Below are 16,366 nucleotides of genomic sequence, written 5' to 3'. Positions count from 1 at the left end.
ATTGGCTGCACATAGTAAATGCTCAATAAATAACAGTTGTGATGAAGCTGATGATGAAAAGGATGGCAATGCCAGCCCCTGTGTGTCAGGTTCTGGGAATGCAAAGATGATTAAGACCTAGTCTTTGTTTGCCCTCTGTTAGTGTGAGCCACTCCCCTGACTTCCAGAAATCTATACATGTTAAATCATATATAGAGATACACACATAAATATACATGCACATATATATTTGCATAAAGGAGACAGCCAGTACTTATTGTTCTGAATGATTTTTTTTTCCATGTACTGACATATCCAGGGTGAACCAGTGCTTTATCAGGAACCTGAAGGGGAGACAGGAATTAACTAGGGGAACAGGAACAGGAAGTGTGGAGGTGGGACTGGGAGGGGTGTGTTCCAGGTGATGGGCACACAGCATCAAGGCCCCAAAGCAGACAAAAGTGGCAGCTGGGAACTGATGGCAAGGTGGGCTTGCTTTGTCAAAATTGGTCCAATTGGGCCTGTTAATGTTTTCAGTTCCAAACAGGAGTTTCAGAAAGGGCTTTCTTCCTGTTTATATTTATAGCCATTAAAAACAACACTTACTGGGTGCTTATAATGTGCCAGGCCCTGTGCTAACAGCTTTACTTGACTTGCCTCATTTAATCCACACATCAACCCTGAAAGGGTGGTACTGTTATTACCCCCATTTTACAGATGAAGGAGCTGAGGCTCAGAGAAGCTAAGTGATTTGCACAAAGTCTCAGAACCTGTCAGTGGTGGAGCTGGGATTTGGACCAGGGAGTTTGGCCACTGCACAGGCTAAAGGCCTGGGAAGAGCTACCCCAACCTGATGGCTCTATCCTGGTTCCCTTCATCTCTGCTCTGGTCAGAGTCACATTTCTGCCACATCCCTGATCTTCCTTTCTGGGCGATCCTGGAAGAGCTGACTCCTGGAGCACTGACTACCTGAGGGTGTTTACCCCGTAGTACTTACTTCTGGCTCTTGCGGTCATGGCACCCCTTTTTCCTTAAGGGACACACCCCTTCCTCTCAGCTTTTTAGGTTCAGAGGAGGCTGATTCCACCCAGCAGCTCCAGGGGTGGGGCCATGATCTAGGCCTGGCAGTTAGTGTACTGCATTTCCTGGCTACAGTGATGAGCTCAGAGATGGGAACATGACCCATGATGGACCCGTCAGAGGCAATCCTGTGAGGTAACTTTTGGGATTCTTGGGAAACATGTGCTCTCTTTGCCATTGCCCCTGGGAGGAAAGACCGCCTGGGAATGAGGCCACCTCACACAGGCACACAGAAATAGTGTCCCAGTGACCATATGCGAGGCCTCAAATCCAGCTCTGCCTGCACTTCCTAATTAAGGTTGCCCATAAATTTGCTTCCTTTGTTTAGCTTAGTTTGAACTGGGTTTCAGTCCCTTGCAACCAAAAAGGTCTAATTCAGGTAAGAAGCTTCAGCCATCATAATGTACATACAGTGGCACCATCATCAGCCGGGTGCATAGTACTGTGCCAACATTTTCATGTATATTTGTCAGGACAGTCCTGCCAGATAGATTGTTCTTATACTGCCCTTACCTACTGGGGAAACTGAGGCTCAGAGAGGCAAAGCCACATGCTTAAAGTCAGACTGCTAGGAAGTAATGGAGCTGGGCCTGGGCTCTGCCTGCCCTACCACCCTGCCTCTCCAGGGCACCAGGGCGGGTCTCCCACAGCATCCTTGGGGACAAGTAGGAGACGCAGGGGCTGCAGGTAAACGGCTCCAGAAAGCTCTGGGCTCTGGGCCACTCATCAGCTTGCACGGATGAGGCCTTGGCTCTTTGCTCCACACTCCTCTTTCCAGATTGGGAGTGGATTTGGGATGCAGAGATAACCCAGCCTGGTTGTACCCTTGAGAGGTCCTCAGTCTGGTGGGGAAGACAGATAAAGTCGCATGAGTTATGATGCACGGTAAGAAGCAAACAGAAGGGAACAATAAGTCATCTCTTTAAATAGCAATTTTCTCTTATTTTGAAAATATTACACTCTTTCTGCAAACAAATTTTGGAAAACACATGAAACAAAGGGAGGGAGAGAGAGAGTAACCAAACCTATATTCAAAATCCTGCCACTTAGGAGAACCCACTGTTAACATATTGTCATATTTCCTTCCAATTTTTCCCTAAGCCTTTTTTTTTCAGAGTTCAGACCAGGCTGTCATGTAAATTTATTACTGCCTTTTTCACTCAATATTATTTCTAATCATTACCCCATGTTATAAGAAATGTGTAAAGTGGGTATTTTAATATCTACATAATTGGCATTGTATAGATATACCATAATTTGTATAGATATACCATAATTTGTATAGATATACCATAATTTACTTAACTCTTCTTCTGTTACTTTCAGATTATTTCCAATTCTTTGTTAGGGAGAGACTAAAACAAAATGGGCAAAATTGGGGTGGGGGGATCAAGAAAGAACCGAAGAATATCTGATTTGGTCTTTGAAGGAAAAGTAGCTGTTTGCTGGAAGTGGGGAAAGGCATTCTTAGTTCAGTAACCAATGCACAGGTGTAAAGGTGGCTGGTGGGGGGGTGACTGTTCTACTGTCCACAGGTAAGGGGACCTGAACCAGGGCAGTGACCCCAGTCGCAGCGGGGAGAGGGGACAGGTGTGAGCAGCATTCTTAAGCCTGGATGGATGGGCAATTTCGTGGAGAGGGGAGGAGATGGGGTAACTGTTTATCTTTATTTTGGAAAGCCTGGGGGAGAGGAGGAGAGACAGGGAGCGCCAGCAAGGCCTCCCAGAGCCACCTGCTGACCTGCCATGACCTGCTATGTCCCTCAGGCCAGGTGACTCCCTGTCTTTAAGCCCCTTTCTGGCATTCAAGCCTTAAAATACTCACCACCTGCCTCTGTCCCCATCACCCTGGGGCCTCTGTAAGCTGAGATGCCAGCCTGCCTTTGGTGACAACTGAGAACCTGAATCTGAGTGCAGTTTGGCCCCACTGCTCTGGAGGGGACAGTGGATGTTGAGTGTGTCAGGCTTGTCAGCTTTTTAGCTAAGCATTAGGAATAGTGAAATAGAGACAAGGACTTTACCCTGGGAAGCTGGGAAGTCATAAGCAAATGATTATGATGCAATTGATAAGGCTTGTTCCGTGGGCTGGGAGAGCCCCAAAGAACTCCTTACCTGGGGCTGGGAAAGAAGTTTCCATAAGACTCTTTCTAGAGGATCTTCATTCGTACCACAAATACTTTTTGAGCATGTTCTGTATGCCAGCCCCTGTACAAAGCACTGGGGTTACATCAGGAAACAAAAAGGACACAAATTTCTGTTCTCATAGAGTTTATGTTCTACTGGCAGAAGACAAACAGAAAAACAGGCAATCTATGTGATAGAAATTCGGTGATGGGAGAAAACATTGAGCATGGCAAGGGGGGAATCAGGAGTACATGTGAGGGGGTTAACAATTTTACCAGGGTGGTCAGGGCCGGCCTCACTGAGTGAGGAACATTTGAACAAACACTTGCAGAAGGTGAGGGAGGAGCTATTTGGATATATGAGGGAAAAGCAATCCCAGCAAACGGAACCGCCAGCTAAAAGGCTTTGAGGCCAAGTGTGTTTGGCTTGTTCTAGGAACACCAAGGGGCCAATGTGGAGGGAAAGAAGAGGAGAAGAAGGGCTCCGACACACCTGCGTGGGTAGGATGTCAGAGCAAGCAAGGTTTGTAGGGATTCATAAAGACTTTGCTTTTACTCAGTGTAAAATGGGGAGCCAGTGGAAGGATTTGAGCAAAGAAGGGCCGTGTTCTAACTTAGTTTTTAAAAGACCCCCTGTGGCTCCTTTACTGACATAGATTGGGGCAGGGGGCAAGGTTGGAAAAAGGGAAATAGGTTAGGAGAACACTGCAATGATCTTGGTCTATTTGGGCTGCTGTAACCAAGTACCATAGACGGGGTGGCTTATCAACAACAGAAATTTATCTCTCTTAGTTCTGGAGGCTCTAAGTCCGGGATGAGAGTGCCTGCCAGCATGGTAAGGTTCTGGTGAGAACCCTCTTTGAGGTTTCAGGTTGCCAACTCCTTGTATTCTCACCTGGTATACCCGACAGAAAGAAGATAAGAGGGCTCTGCAGGGTCCCTTTTGTAGGGGCACTAATCCCTTTCATGAGGGCTCCACTCTCATGACCTAATGCCCTCCCAACGGCCCTCCTGCCCTCCCAACGGCCCTCTGGTACTGTCACACTGGGGATGAGGATTTCAGCATATGCAATTTGGAGGAACACATTCAGTCTGTAACAAAAATACTTCAATATGTGCTGGAAGGATGGAATTGTTAGGTAGAAAGACAGATAAGAACTGGATGAGAAGAGGATGGGGCCCACCAAGAAATCAGGGAGTTAATCAGATAAAGCCACAGAGCCAGAAGGGACTCACAGAGTTAACGCCCTTTGCAATGTGAGTTCATTCCACAGGCTCTGAATCTGAGCTGACCTTGAGACTTGCTTGTAGCTGATGCAAGTGAGATAGAGCAGAGACATGGGACAAGCACCATGATTAATTTTCCTAAAAATGCCACAATGAATAGCATAATAAGAATAGAAGGGCCTTATCTTTTTTCCCCATTTCTTTCTTTCTTTTTATTAAAGCATCATTGACATACAATCTTATGATGGTTTCATATACACAGTGGTGTTTTTACCACTTTGCTCTTTCATTCTATTTTCCAGACTTTAAGCACGAGTCTTCACTCTCTCTGTCCTTCTTCAGATGAGTGGAGAGGGGCTACTGAGAGCTCCGATTTGAACTTACGAGTTCCCATCAGTGAGCTTCCCCTTCTTCTGCTTTATTCAAGTAAACCTGCCTTTGTCTACCTTGATTCTACCCTGTTTCTCCCTTGGAGTGGATTCAAATAAAACTTTTGCTCCGCCTATCACTACTATGTCTCTCTCCTTCAATTCTTTGCTGCGGCTGGAGGGCCAACTGCTGTTGAGGGGGAGACTGTGAGGGTGCAAGTTTGCATGTACTGGGGAGGGGAGGTGGGTTCAGTTGTGGGCACGTTGACTGTGAGACGCTTATTGGACATCAAGTATCAAGTACTGAGTAGACAGTTCAGGGAGGAGTTATAAATAAATTTGGGGATCTTGAGCACATCAACGACAGACCTTGATTGGATTTTGCATTTCTCAGTTAACTTGCCTAAGGTGTGGACCTGGCAAACAGCAATGGTTTGCGCAGCTTGAATGACCTCTGAAAAATTTTGCTAGTTTGGCCGCCTAACGCGGGGCGGGGCAAGAAAGAAGCGCCGCTAAGTGAGCGGGAAGAAAAAGGCTCTTCGCTTTACAATTTCATCTCGCGCGTGATTGCACACAGCATTTCGGTATCCGCTCATTCCACAATTTCACACTTAGCCTTCACTCGACAAACAGCCATTACCTATCGTTTCATCTTCAAAATAGGCCCAAATGGAGGAAATTAGGGTTAAGAGACGTGAAGCTCCAGACAGCCAGCGAGTGTCAGGGACAGAGTTTAGAGCCCCACGGCTCTTTTGTGCACCCTAAGAAACTCTGCTGGTGGGCAGGGTTGGGGGTTCGAAGTGAGGCTGGGGAGGTGACTCCTGACTGGTTTGTTGGCCAGCCGCAGGACACCCGGGCTCCTCCTCCCCCGCACGCAGCGGAGAGCTGAGGCTCGGGGCGCGGCCCCTTTAAGGCCGGGCGGGTGATCTCAGCTGCGCGCTCGCCGCCCCGCCTTCCCCGGAGGCGCGCTTAGTGCGCAGGCGCGCTGCGGCAGCACTCCGCTGGGCCCGGGACGCGCCGGCGGCGGCGAGACACCGGCCCGCGGCGCCGCCCGCTCTCCCCGTCCGCAGAGTCTGGCTGCCTCGCGTCGCCCGAACAAGCCGCCGCCGCCACCGCCATCGCCATGGGCTCCTGAGGTACCCCGCCCGGCCAGCCTCGCGCCGGAGGCCCTGAGGGGGGCGGCTGCGGGCTCCCGGGGGCTGGGGCTGCTCGCTTTCACGACCCCTCAACGCAGGTCACGTTGGCCGCGGGGACCCGGGCGGGGAAGGGGCGTAAGCTGCCGGCCCTCTAGAGGAGGGAGGGGGTGTCCGCTACCCTGCCCATCTGGCCCTGCGCCCCCTGCTCTCCCCTCGGGGTCGCGGGGCCGCCCGTGGGTGTGCCCTGGCCCCCTCCTGCCAACGTGGCGGGGCCCGCGCTTGGAGTGTAATCGGACCTGGCGGTGGGGGGGTTGGGGGAGAAGGGAGGCGGGTGGACAGGCCTTTTGCAAATGGGATTGTATGCGCCTGGTGGGTGTGCTGGCGCCTGGCACGGCAGGCAGAGTGAGTGGGGGAGGCATCCGTGCGCCCTGTGCGGTGGCTGTGATCTGGGAAGGTGTTGTCTTGGCTAGGCCTTTGGGATTACTTGCATAGAGGGTGTACACACCTTGCATACAGGTTTGCTGTTTGAAGGGAAACCAATGAGAACCTGGGGCTCCAAGGATATTTATCTGGAAAGAGACCATATAAACTGGTTTAGGGTGTGTGTATCCATCTTGTGGGTTGTACGTTTCCTCTCTGGACACACTGCTTGGGTCTAGTGCTACCTGGTTCCAGACCCTGGTGAGGCAGTGGTGTGTGTGAGGTGGGCGTGGGTTCTCAATTCATAGACCCTCTGGGGTTGTGCAAGCCAGATATCATATATTCACATACCCAGGGCTCCCAGGGCAAAGCAAGTGTTTGCATGCCTGGTACCTGTGTCTGCACAGTGAAGCCCATGTATTATTTATCTGGCTGTCAGCTGCTTTATGTAAGGAAAGAAGCAGCAATCTGTGCCCTGGAGGCCCTTGGGCTGCAGAGTCAGCCAGGCAAACAAGCTCACCTGCACCTGCAGAGGAGACGCAGGTCTCAGAGGTGTGACTTCTTTCACAGGTTATGTTTGCAGTGTCCCTTCCCACCTCCCTTTTCAGCACATTTGGTGGGCCCCCATGCTCTGCACATTGGGACATCTTGTAGGAGGGTACAGTACCAGCGCTGGGTCCATAGGATGGGAGAGCCCCAGGAACCAGGCCCATGTGCCCATTTTGTCACGCCTTGGACACAAACGCATGATGCCCTTGGCATCTAGGAGCTTAGAAACAAGTGAGGAAATCAAACTTAGAAACAAGTAGTTACACTGATATGAAAAATATAAAATAGTCCAATGCAGAGTGGGTTCAGTGGTGGGGGAGGAAGAACATGCCTGCAGAAAAGACTCCAAAATGGAGGGATGGCTGAGCTGAAGCTTGAAGTATGACTAGCATTCATCTCATGCTTTGGTGCTTTCCCTGGAAATGGTGTTATTCCTATTTGCAAACAAAGAAACAGACCCAGGGGAGTACATGACTCTCTTGTCCATGGTACCTGGTAGACCTGGGTGGTGGAGTCATCCTTGAACCAGGACCTCTCTCTGGCTGCCAGATCTTGCTTCCTTGTAACTTACTGAACATCTACTACATGCCAGGCATCATGCTGGAGCACAGGGCTCTGAAGGTGAATGGACTTGGTGCCTGACCTCTAGGGGCTCCCAGTCTGCTGGGGAGGTGGACATAGGGAGTGACCCCAATCCAGACACAAGGCCTGGATAGGCAATGTGGGTGAAGAGGCATTATGAATCCCACTCCCCAGCCCCGCAAAACCATAGGCTACCTGGGGCGCCTTTGTGTAGCTCCTGGGATTTGGGATGTGCTGTAAGTTGCTCCCACATGGTGGTGGGTTATACAAGGAACCCCTTCTAAAGCTCTCCAAGTGGGTGGGAAGAAGAACTTTAAGGCGGAATGGGTGTGAGTGATGTCCTTGTCCTAGTTTGCTGTGTTGGCCGAGTTCTGTGGAGCTTAGGCTCCTGTCTGGAGGCTGTTTTCTCCCTCTCTGCCTTTGAGGTTTTGCTCCTGCTTTCTGGCAGGCCTCTCCCCGAGAGGGGCTCAGTGCTATTTCCAGTCCCTGCTGTGCTCATTTCTCCCTGTGAACTCCCTGGAGTGGAAACAGCCTCAGTAAGGCAGTGTACAGCCCTTTATTGTTTTGAAACCGAGTATCAGAGAATGCCCTTCTCATTCTGTGGGGCGTTAGATGGGGGAATTGGTTGTGAATTGTGGAAGGCCAGCAGCCAGGCCTTGGGGGAGCTCTGTGTGGGGTCTGCCACTGGACCTTCACTGATAGTAGGCATTTACTGAAGACCTACTGTGTGCCTAGGAACATACTGAGCCTCGAGGAAGAGAGACCTGAGTCTTGGGTCATGTCTTTGAAAAATCTGTGGTTGGCTGAGGGAGTCCAAAGTATAACCAGTCTGTGTGAGGCAGCGCTCTGCTTGCAGTTGAAACAGGGCACTCAAGGGGCGTGGAGAGCAGTAGGAACAAGAGCTTGTTTATCAAGCACTTACTGTGTGCCAGGCACAGTTCAAAGAGCCTTCTTTTCATCTTGCCACCACCCAGTGAGGTGGGGACAGTCACCTTTGTGCTTTACGGGGAGGCAGCCTAGAGGATCAAGCCTTGCTGGTCAGTGGAACTGAGCTTTGAACTAGGCAGTCTGACCTCAGAGCTTGTGCTCTTCCCCCGCTGACCCTAGTGTGTGCCAGAAGTCTTCCTTAGAAGTGAGATGTCCTGTGCCTTGAAGGAGACAGCCCATGGTGGAAGAAGAAGGCTTTCTAGATAGGACAGCCCCTAGTCAGGGGTGTGTGGGCCTGAAACACCTTGACTCCCAGACATGGCTGTGGGGGACCCAGGCATGAAGATCTTTGAAGGCCCTGCAAAGGAGTTTGAACTTGACCTTGGTGTGGTCAACCAGGAGTCTCTGAAGGTTTCGAAAAGTAAGTGACATCCTGAGTTGAGTATTACAGGACAGTATTATCATCTCTTCCTCCTAACTATATCCACAGATAACTCCAAGACCTGGCCTCCCTCTTTCTCCTTTGCCTTCCCTTTTTGTCCCCACCACCTTTCCCTTCTTCCAGCAGCTTGTGGTCTCGATGATCCAGTATGACCCAGGACAGGCCTCTGGAGACCACTGTTGTAGCGGTGTCTGCTCTAAAATTGGCCTTCGTGGCCAGCTTTGAAGTGGCTCCCCTGACCTGGGACCCAAGTACTTCCTGGCTCTCGCAGGCCTTGTGGGTGCTCATGGACCTCTCACTCATAGATCTGGAATGGGTGTGGGCAGCTCCCTTTCCAGTTGAGAGCTGTGGTGACTGTCCATCATCCACGTGGCCCCACACTCATCACGACTATAAATACAGGCAGAGGGGGATGGAGATAGAGTCGGAACTGGAGCCCAGAAAGCTGGGTTTAAGTACAGAACCCATGTGTGAGTTCCCCAAGGAGGTGGGGGCTCTGCCTGCCTGTGTGCCCCGTGGCCAGCATTCCCACAGCTGTGCCTTGGGGCTGAAAGACGGTGGGTCTGTGTACGAAATGTCTGCTGAAGCACAGTGAGGGAGTCCGCAGCAGGTGTGGGAGGTGGTGGGTTGTAGAACTTTGGGGGAAGAATTGGGAGGACTTCTAAATTGGGTGCCTTGGGAGAGGAGGCTAAGGGTTCAGGGAGGGAGCAAAAATGGTCACTGGCAGCATGGGAGAAAAAATGCCCTTTTGGGCAGTGGAGGCAGGGAGCTAAGGAGCTGAGCAATCCTGGTAATCCGGGGAGAGAAGCGGGAGATGGTGTTCCAATCCTAACTCTCTTATTAGCCCTGTGACCTTGGGCAAATTGCTTACCAGGTTCTAATTTCCATTCTTTAAAAATAGGGGGTAAATGACAAAATTTCCTCAATCTGTAAAATGGGAAAAATGATAATACAGCTGTCACGCGGCTGTCATGACCTGATGTCTCCAGGAGCTCAGCCCAGCCCTCTGCACATAGTGTGCGCTCAGTGAACGCTGGTTTTTGTTATTACTTACTGGCCATTTAATTTATTCAAGAAGGAAGCGTTGCACATCTGTGCGCCGTGAGCTGAGCGCAGCTGGGGAGAGAGCCAGCAAACAGGGGAGCAGTTGGAGTTGTCCTGGGTGCTCTGAGGAAACGTTAGGGCATTCCTGCCTGGGCAGGCACTTCTCTGATGAGATGTAGTGTAAGCTGTTACCATGTGTAAGGAAAGGAAGCGGGTTCCACGCAGAAGGAACAGCATGTGCAAAGCAAAGGGCTGAGTTATCTCAGTTCTTGTAAAATTCTTGGGCACTGGGTGTTAGCACCTAGTAGGCCCTCAATAAGTGTTAATTGCCTGTGATCATCACAACAAGAAGGGGAAGCAGTAAAGTGGGAGGGGGCTGTGGAGGGAATTGAAGTGGTCATCAGGTTTTGGGTTTTCTCATGTTCACTCCGGATCACTTCCTCCGCTGTGAGTGTGATGCATGTAGTATAGCTGCCTTAGTGCAGTGCACCTAAGCTACCAGCATTCTCAACGGGGACTCGCTCTTGCATCCCGGTTTGCCTAGGGACTAGGGGTGGGGCACACACAGAGGGAATTAGGCTGCACACTCAGGCAGCATTTGTGCACATAGTTGCTGCTCTTTGGGCTGAAACTTTGCACTTGGGCAGCCCTTAGAATGATGACGTGGCTGCTCATTGGCCAGCCTTCTTGTTTGGGGCTAATGCTGGCTCAGTATCTGGCACAACGCTGTGCACGGAGTAGGTGCTGAAACAGCTTTTGACTAAACAAACTAACAGTTGGGTGGGTTAATGTCCTTGCTACCCAGGATAAAACTGGAATTATTCTTTAGAAGTAATGGTTGTTAAGGCTGATGGGAGCAAGACTGTTGATTAGAACTGGGCTTTTATCAGGAGTCAGTGGGGCACATTAGCCCTGAGGGCAGGCTCCCCCTGAAGTGCTGGGAGGCAGGAAACCCTGCAAGCACCTCCTTTTCCTTCTCCTCTGGGGCGGAAACCAGAGGGGGAAGATCCCACCCAGAAAACCTTTGTGCCTAACCTGTGTCATTTCCAGCTCTTCTGTGCTTTAAAAAGTCACAGACAACTAAATGAGTATTTAATTGGAAGTTTGCCCCGTTGATCTCTTTGAAAAACAGCCTTCGTAAAACAATAGACTTCTCTGATTTTGAAAATAGTACTTGATTATACTAAACTTGGAGCACAGAAGGTTGGTGGATAAGAAAAAAGTCATCCCAAATTTCATAACCAACAAATAATCACTGTCAACGTTTGGGCATATTTCTTTCTAGGCATAATCCTGTGCAGGCTCATTGTTCTCAGAACACCACATCAAAACCATTTGCCCATGACATTTAAAAGAGATGGGTAAGATTCCTCAAGGGAGGAACAACCTAAGACAGGCACAGTTGCAGGGGGGCCATCAGGTGAGAAATTGGGGATCAACAGAGGTGAGGCTTAGAACCTCACCCCCCTGTTTTGAGAGAAATCTTCTGCATCCATGGATGCTTTGCTGCCCTTGTCTAGCTTGGATTAATACTTAGTCTATAGGTACACACCTGATCATCTACATTTGCCCTCTTACAGCACTAAACTATGTTTTCTACCTTTATCTTGCATCTACCTACCACTTCAGCATTTTATTAAAAAAAAATAATAATAAGGGAGAAATGTGGGATTCACATATAAATCAAGTATAAAAATCAAATGAATATTCATATTTGACCTGATTGTTTATAGTTCATAATGCGTGATCAAAACCGAAAGTTTCTGTGATGACTGTCCTTGCACTGTTCACCATGTAAGAACTTATTCACTATGTAAGAATTTGTTTACCATATAAGAACTTGCTTGTTGTGCTTCAGAAGACTGGAGACTGTTGAGAATTAGGCTTGGGGTTGATTAATGATTGTGCATTGAGTCCCCTATACAGAATTTTATTATTGTTAACAACCATTTGATCAATAAGTATGAGAGATGCCCTCTCAAAAAAAAAAAAAAAAGTTAGCTGTAGACACTGTAATTAGCACTCACAATACAGGTAGGTCATGGGGAAGGCAGTACATGAAGACAAATAGTAACTGTGTAGCACCTTACTGCCCTGATGGACAGTGATTACAATGGGGTGGGGGAGACTTGCTAATATGGGTGAATGTTGAAACCACAATGTTGCTCATGTGAAATCTTCATAAGACTGTATATCAATGATACCTTGATTAAAAAAAAAATAAAGACAGAGCAAAAAAAAAAGTGTTAGCCACAGATACAACAGAGTTGAGAAGTTCTAAAGCAGAGCCCCTGGTGCTGTATTTCAAGTTCTCTGTGGGAAAGATGAGGGCCCCAGCCTTTTTGCTGGATGGTACTGTGGCCTGAACTGCACACAGAGCATTGTGTGGAAGTCAGAGAACCTGGGAGATAACCCTGAGCGAGTCCCGTGCCTCTAATGGGGCTTCTCGCACCCCTGTGCCCACCTCCTGGGCGTCACAAGCTTCAGGTGAGGTCCCGGGTGAGAAAGCTTGAGCTCCGCAAGAGGAGGGGCCGAGTTTGGCGGGAGAGCAGGTCTTCAGTCGCATGGAAAGGGATGGAGAAGGGGTGTGTGTGTGTTTAAACTTTTCCAAAGCTTGGTGAGCCTCCTAAACATTCCAGCCTCCTCACTGGGGAGGTGTGGACCTCACAGCTGTGGGCCATGGGTGGTCCCAGGATGGCTGTCCCCCACCCCCAAGCTCTTGGAGGGCGGCCTCTGGAAGTTACTGCCTGTCACCCTGAAGGGATTTTCAGATGAGACAGCCTCTCCACCCTGGCGGATGTGGTGTGGAGTTGAGTACCTTTATTTTTCTCCTGCTGCAACCCCTGTGGACAGCCTGCACCCAGGGAGGCCCTGTCCTCCTGGCAGGTGGCTGAGAATCTCCGCTCCGCTGGGCGGTGCTGTTCCCCAAGGCCCTCTGGGTCATTTACAGGAAAGCTCTGAGGGAAAAATAACTAACACCCCCTGGCCCCCTCCAGCAGAGTTACCTGGCTTTTGCCTCTAGCGCCTGTATTTTTTATTCCATCTAGAATTAACAGAGACTGGGATTCTATCAGAGTCATTTTGGTGGCCTGCAAGGCACAGTGATAGGTATTGGTGGAAGGATGTGCAAGAATATTAACGTTAATTAATATTAATATACTAGTTAATACCGATAGTACTAATCCTCAATAGAATTTGTGTGAGGTTTTGCAGTTTGTAAGTTACATTCTACATACATTGTTTCATTTAATCTAACAGCTCTAGAACCTTGAAATCATTACTCCCATTTTGTAGATGGGTAGACCAGGGCTCACAAGGGTGAACTTGCCTAAGATCCTCTGGAAGGAAGCACCCAGGTTTTCGATTTCCAATCTTGTGCCCTTGCTGCTCTAAGTGTCCCCCCACCCCCAGTACAGCTGTGCCCCCAGAGAGCCTGCAGTCCCACTGGGAAGCCCAGCAGATGGAATTGCTGCTTTGGTTTGGAAAGTGCTTTAATAGAGCATCAGGGCAAAGCTGTGGGAGTGCTAGGGGGCAGCAGTCTGCTCTGCCTGCTGCTGGACTGAGGAGCCAAGGCTGCCCTAGGGAAGGGCAGTGGCGCTGGGGGCTCGCAAGGACAGTAGAGGTTGGCAGGTGGGGAAGTGGGGGGTGCTTCCCAGGTAGTGGGTGCACCTTGAGCACACAGGCATGATAAGGCCTGGGCCGGTGAGTCAAGGGGTGCAGGCCAAGTGAGGTCTCCTGGGGCATTTGGCATCTCAGCCTCACCTCCAGGCAGAGGAAGTACATCTCTGCAAGAGTTTGCCTGCAGTTTTCAACAAAAAGGATGTGTGAGACTCCTGATCTACCAAAACAGTACTTATTTGCTTTAGGGAGAAAGGTGCTGCTCTGTGCACTGGTTAGAAGAATTGTCATAGCAACAACCTCCATGCGTTTTAGTATGATTTGGTTCATGGGAGTTCCTGGCCCTCCAGTGTGTTGGAGCAGAGCATGGGCTAGAAACGGGAAGGCTGGCGAGGGTTCTTCCTCTCGAATGCTGTCTTTGGTTTGCCAAGAGGCATCTCCACTCCGTTGCGGGCAGAAGAACATTTCATTCATTCCCAGTTCTCAGTAGTCAAACTGGTTTTGCAGAGGTGGCTGAAAGCTCTGCCCTGCCCCCTGTCCTCCCTCACAGGGGGCACACTCAGCATCCAGAGACCCCCCTCCGTCCTTCACCAGTCACCTGCTTGGAGAGTGAGGTTTAGGTAGCTGTTGCTGTCAGGCACACATGTTACATAACAGGCCCGTGGCAGACACAGCAGTGAGTATCACGGAGCATGAGCATCTGCATGGCTGTGGTGTCCCTGCAGCTTGTGCAGGGAAAGTAGCAAGGGGTGCCCATCACTCATTTGGGATGGCTGCACTGGAAGTCCCAGATGGGAAGCACTTGACCCTCTGGGGTATTCCACTTGTGCCACTGGAGCACACTGTGTGGCCTGCCTGTGCCTTCCCTGGCCCTGGAACATTTGCCCAGGAGACCTGTTACAGCTGGGTATCGTGGTGACTCTGGTCACTGTCCACCCTTCCTCCTGCCCTGGGACTGTCTGTGCTGGGAGGCTGAAGGACTGAGCGGGTCTAGCCCTTCACTTATAAGGGGGGAGATGTAAGTTCATGGACCAGGACACTGGGGGAGTTGGACTGATCTGGGTCTAGAAACATCTCCTGACCCAGCGCTGTCTGCTGAAAATGGGGCTTTTCTCTATTGTTTCTCATCTGGACACCCTTAACACTAGACTGTAAGGTTGGAGGCACCAGGGGGAGAGGAAGTGAGCACGTAGGACACGTGCCAAAGTCCCCGGCTGCTGCCCCCTCCCAACCTGAAAAATGTGCCTTAGGCTAGCCAATCCTAGCACCGCTGTAAATCTAAGCTCTGCCTCCCCCTACCTTCTTTAAAAACTCGCTGCCTGCCCTGCTGAGTGCGACTTCCCCAGCCTCCATTTCCGTAGACTAGGGAACATCGCCCGGGTATTGCGCTCAAATAAACTGCCTGGCCCTTTGTTGCCTCTCGTCGCCTGCTTATTTCGGCTAGAATTTATCTTACATAGACTATACATTGTCAGTGTTTTTCCCAATAATTAGGCTTATTTCTTAAGTGAGGATTTAAATGTATCCCGCCTCTCTTGCCACATTTTCAAAATTAGAGATGCCTATGTGCGTTCACCCAGCAGTTGCACTTCAAGGAATTCATCCTACAGATGTGCTAACACGTGTGCAAAATGATTTATTTGAAGGTTAGTCATTGCTGTCTTATTCATAATAGCAGAAGATTGGAAGCAACCTAAATATCCATCAGCAGAGGCAAGGAACAAATTAAGGTCCCTCTGAACCATGGAGTACTGTGCAGCCATAAAAAATAAGGTGAAGACTCCATGCATGGATACCAAACAGTTGCCAACTTATTCATAATAGCAGAAGATTGGAAGCAACCTAAATATCCATCAGCAGAGGCAAGGAACAAATTAAGGTCCCTCTGAACCATGGAGTACTGTGCAGCCGTAAAAAATAAGGTGAAGACTCCATGCATGGATACCAAACAGTTGCCAAGACAGACTGCTGTGAGAGAGGCAGGTGCAGGGCAGACGTCTGTGTGCCTCTGTCTGTGTACAAGTGACGTGCATCTGCTTGTGTGTACACAGGTCTCTGGGGATTCACAAGTTGCTTGTCCACCCCTGGGTTGGGGGCTGTTGCTGGGAGATAGTTCCCTGGAGATCCTTTGTACTGGAGACCCTTCATACCTTTCAAGTGCCAAATCATGGGAATATATTCTTTGTACAAAAAATTAAATAAAGTTAAATAAACAAGAACTGTAAGAATTGTATCCTTACCTCTTTCCCAGTGCTGGAAGATCAAGGCTCTGGGCACCCCCTCAAGGACCCGCCAGCCTCACTCAGGCCTTAACCACCATCTCATCAAAAATTCGTGCTGAGGTCTCACAAAGGGGCCAGGTGTGCAGGTTTGGGTGTTGCTTGGCAAATCCAGGCCTCATCCCTAGAGAAACACAGCCACCTGCCCCTGGCCCCTCTGAAACACTGCTTTTGGCTGGCTTGTTAGTTTAAATTCCTTCTCTGATATGCTCACTTCCTGACTTCTGAAGCCTTCAGGGGCTTTCTGACAGCAAAATAAAAGCCAGTTCAGGCCTGGGTGTCCCAGGCCTTCTTAATTGTGTCTCTTCTTGGGCCATACTTTACTAGCTCTTCCCTCTACGTGTGTCCTGGAGACTTGCCACCTCCCTGCCTTTGTTCACATCGTCCCCTCTGCCTGCCTACCTTTTTCTCTTTTGCAGTCTCCTGGTGCCCACATCCTGTCTGCCTTCCAAGGCCAGCTCAGAGTCCAGCCCTGCATGGCCCTCTGCCCTCCCTTACTTCTTTATCTATTCCTCTCCACTGGCACTTAAGCCTTTTTACTTTGTGTCCTAGGTGACTGTTTCTCCACCAGGCTTCAGGCTCCTTTAGGGCGA

At 49.8% G+C, this 16,366-nt stretch overlaps 1 protein-coding gene across 2 annotated transcripts in view; it reads left to right on the top strand.

Annotated features, from left to right (window-relative positions):
• Positions 1-5,753: 5,753 nt before the first annotated feature.
• The window catches only part of TMEM184B (transmembrane protein 184B), a 42,323-nt gene continuing 31,710 nt past the window's right edge, over positions 5,754-16,366 (top strand). The window contains exon 1 of one of the 2 annotated variants that reach the window (XM_037006969.2): positions 5,754-5,912. The gene's annotated coding sequence lies outside the window, so the exon portion shown is untranslated. The remainder of the gene's footprint in view (positions 5,913-16,366) is intronic. The other variant, XM_073213872.1, reaches the window with a different exon arrangement.

This window comes from Manis javanica, chromosome 10 (assembly GCF_040802235.1).
Source record: "Manis javanica isolate MJ-LG chromosome 10, MJ_LKY, whole genome shotgun sequence".
Classification (NCBI taxonomy): Eukaryota; Metazoa; Chordata; class Mammalia; order Pholidota; family Manidae; genus Manis; species Manis javanica.
The sequence above is the reverse complement of the archived record's forward strand: the minus strand, read 5'-3'. Positions and strand labels throughout refer to the sequence as shown.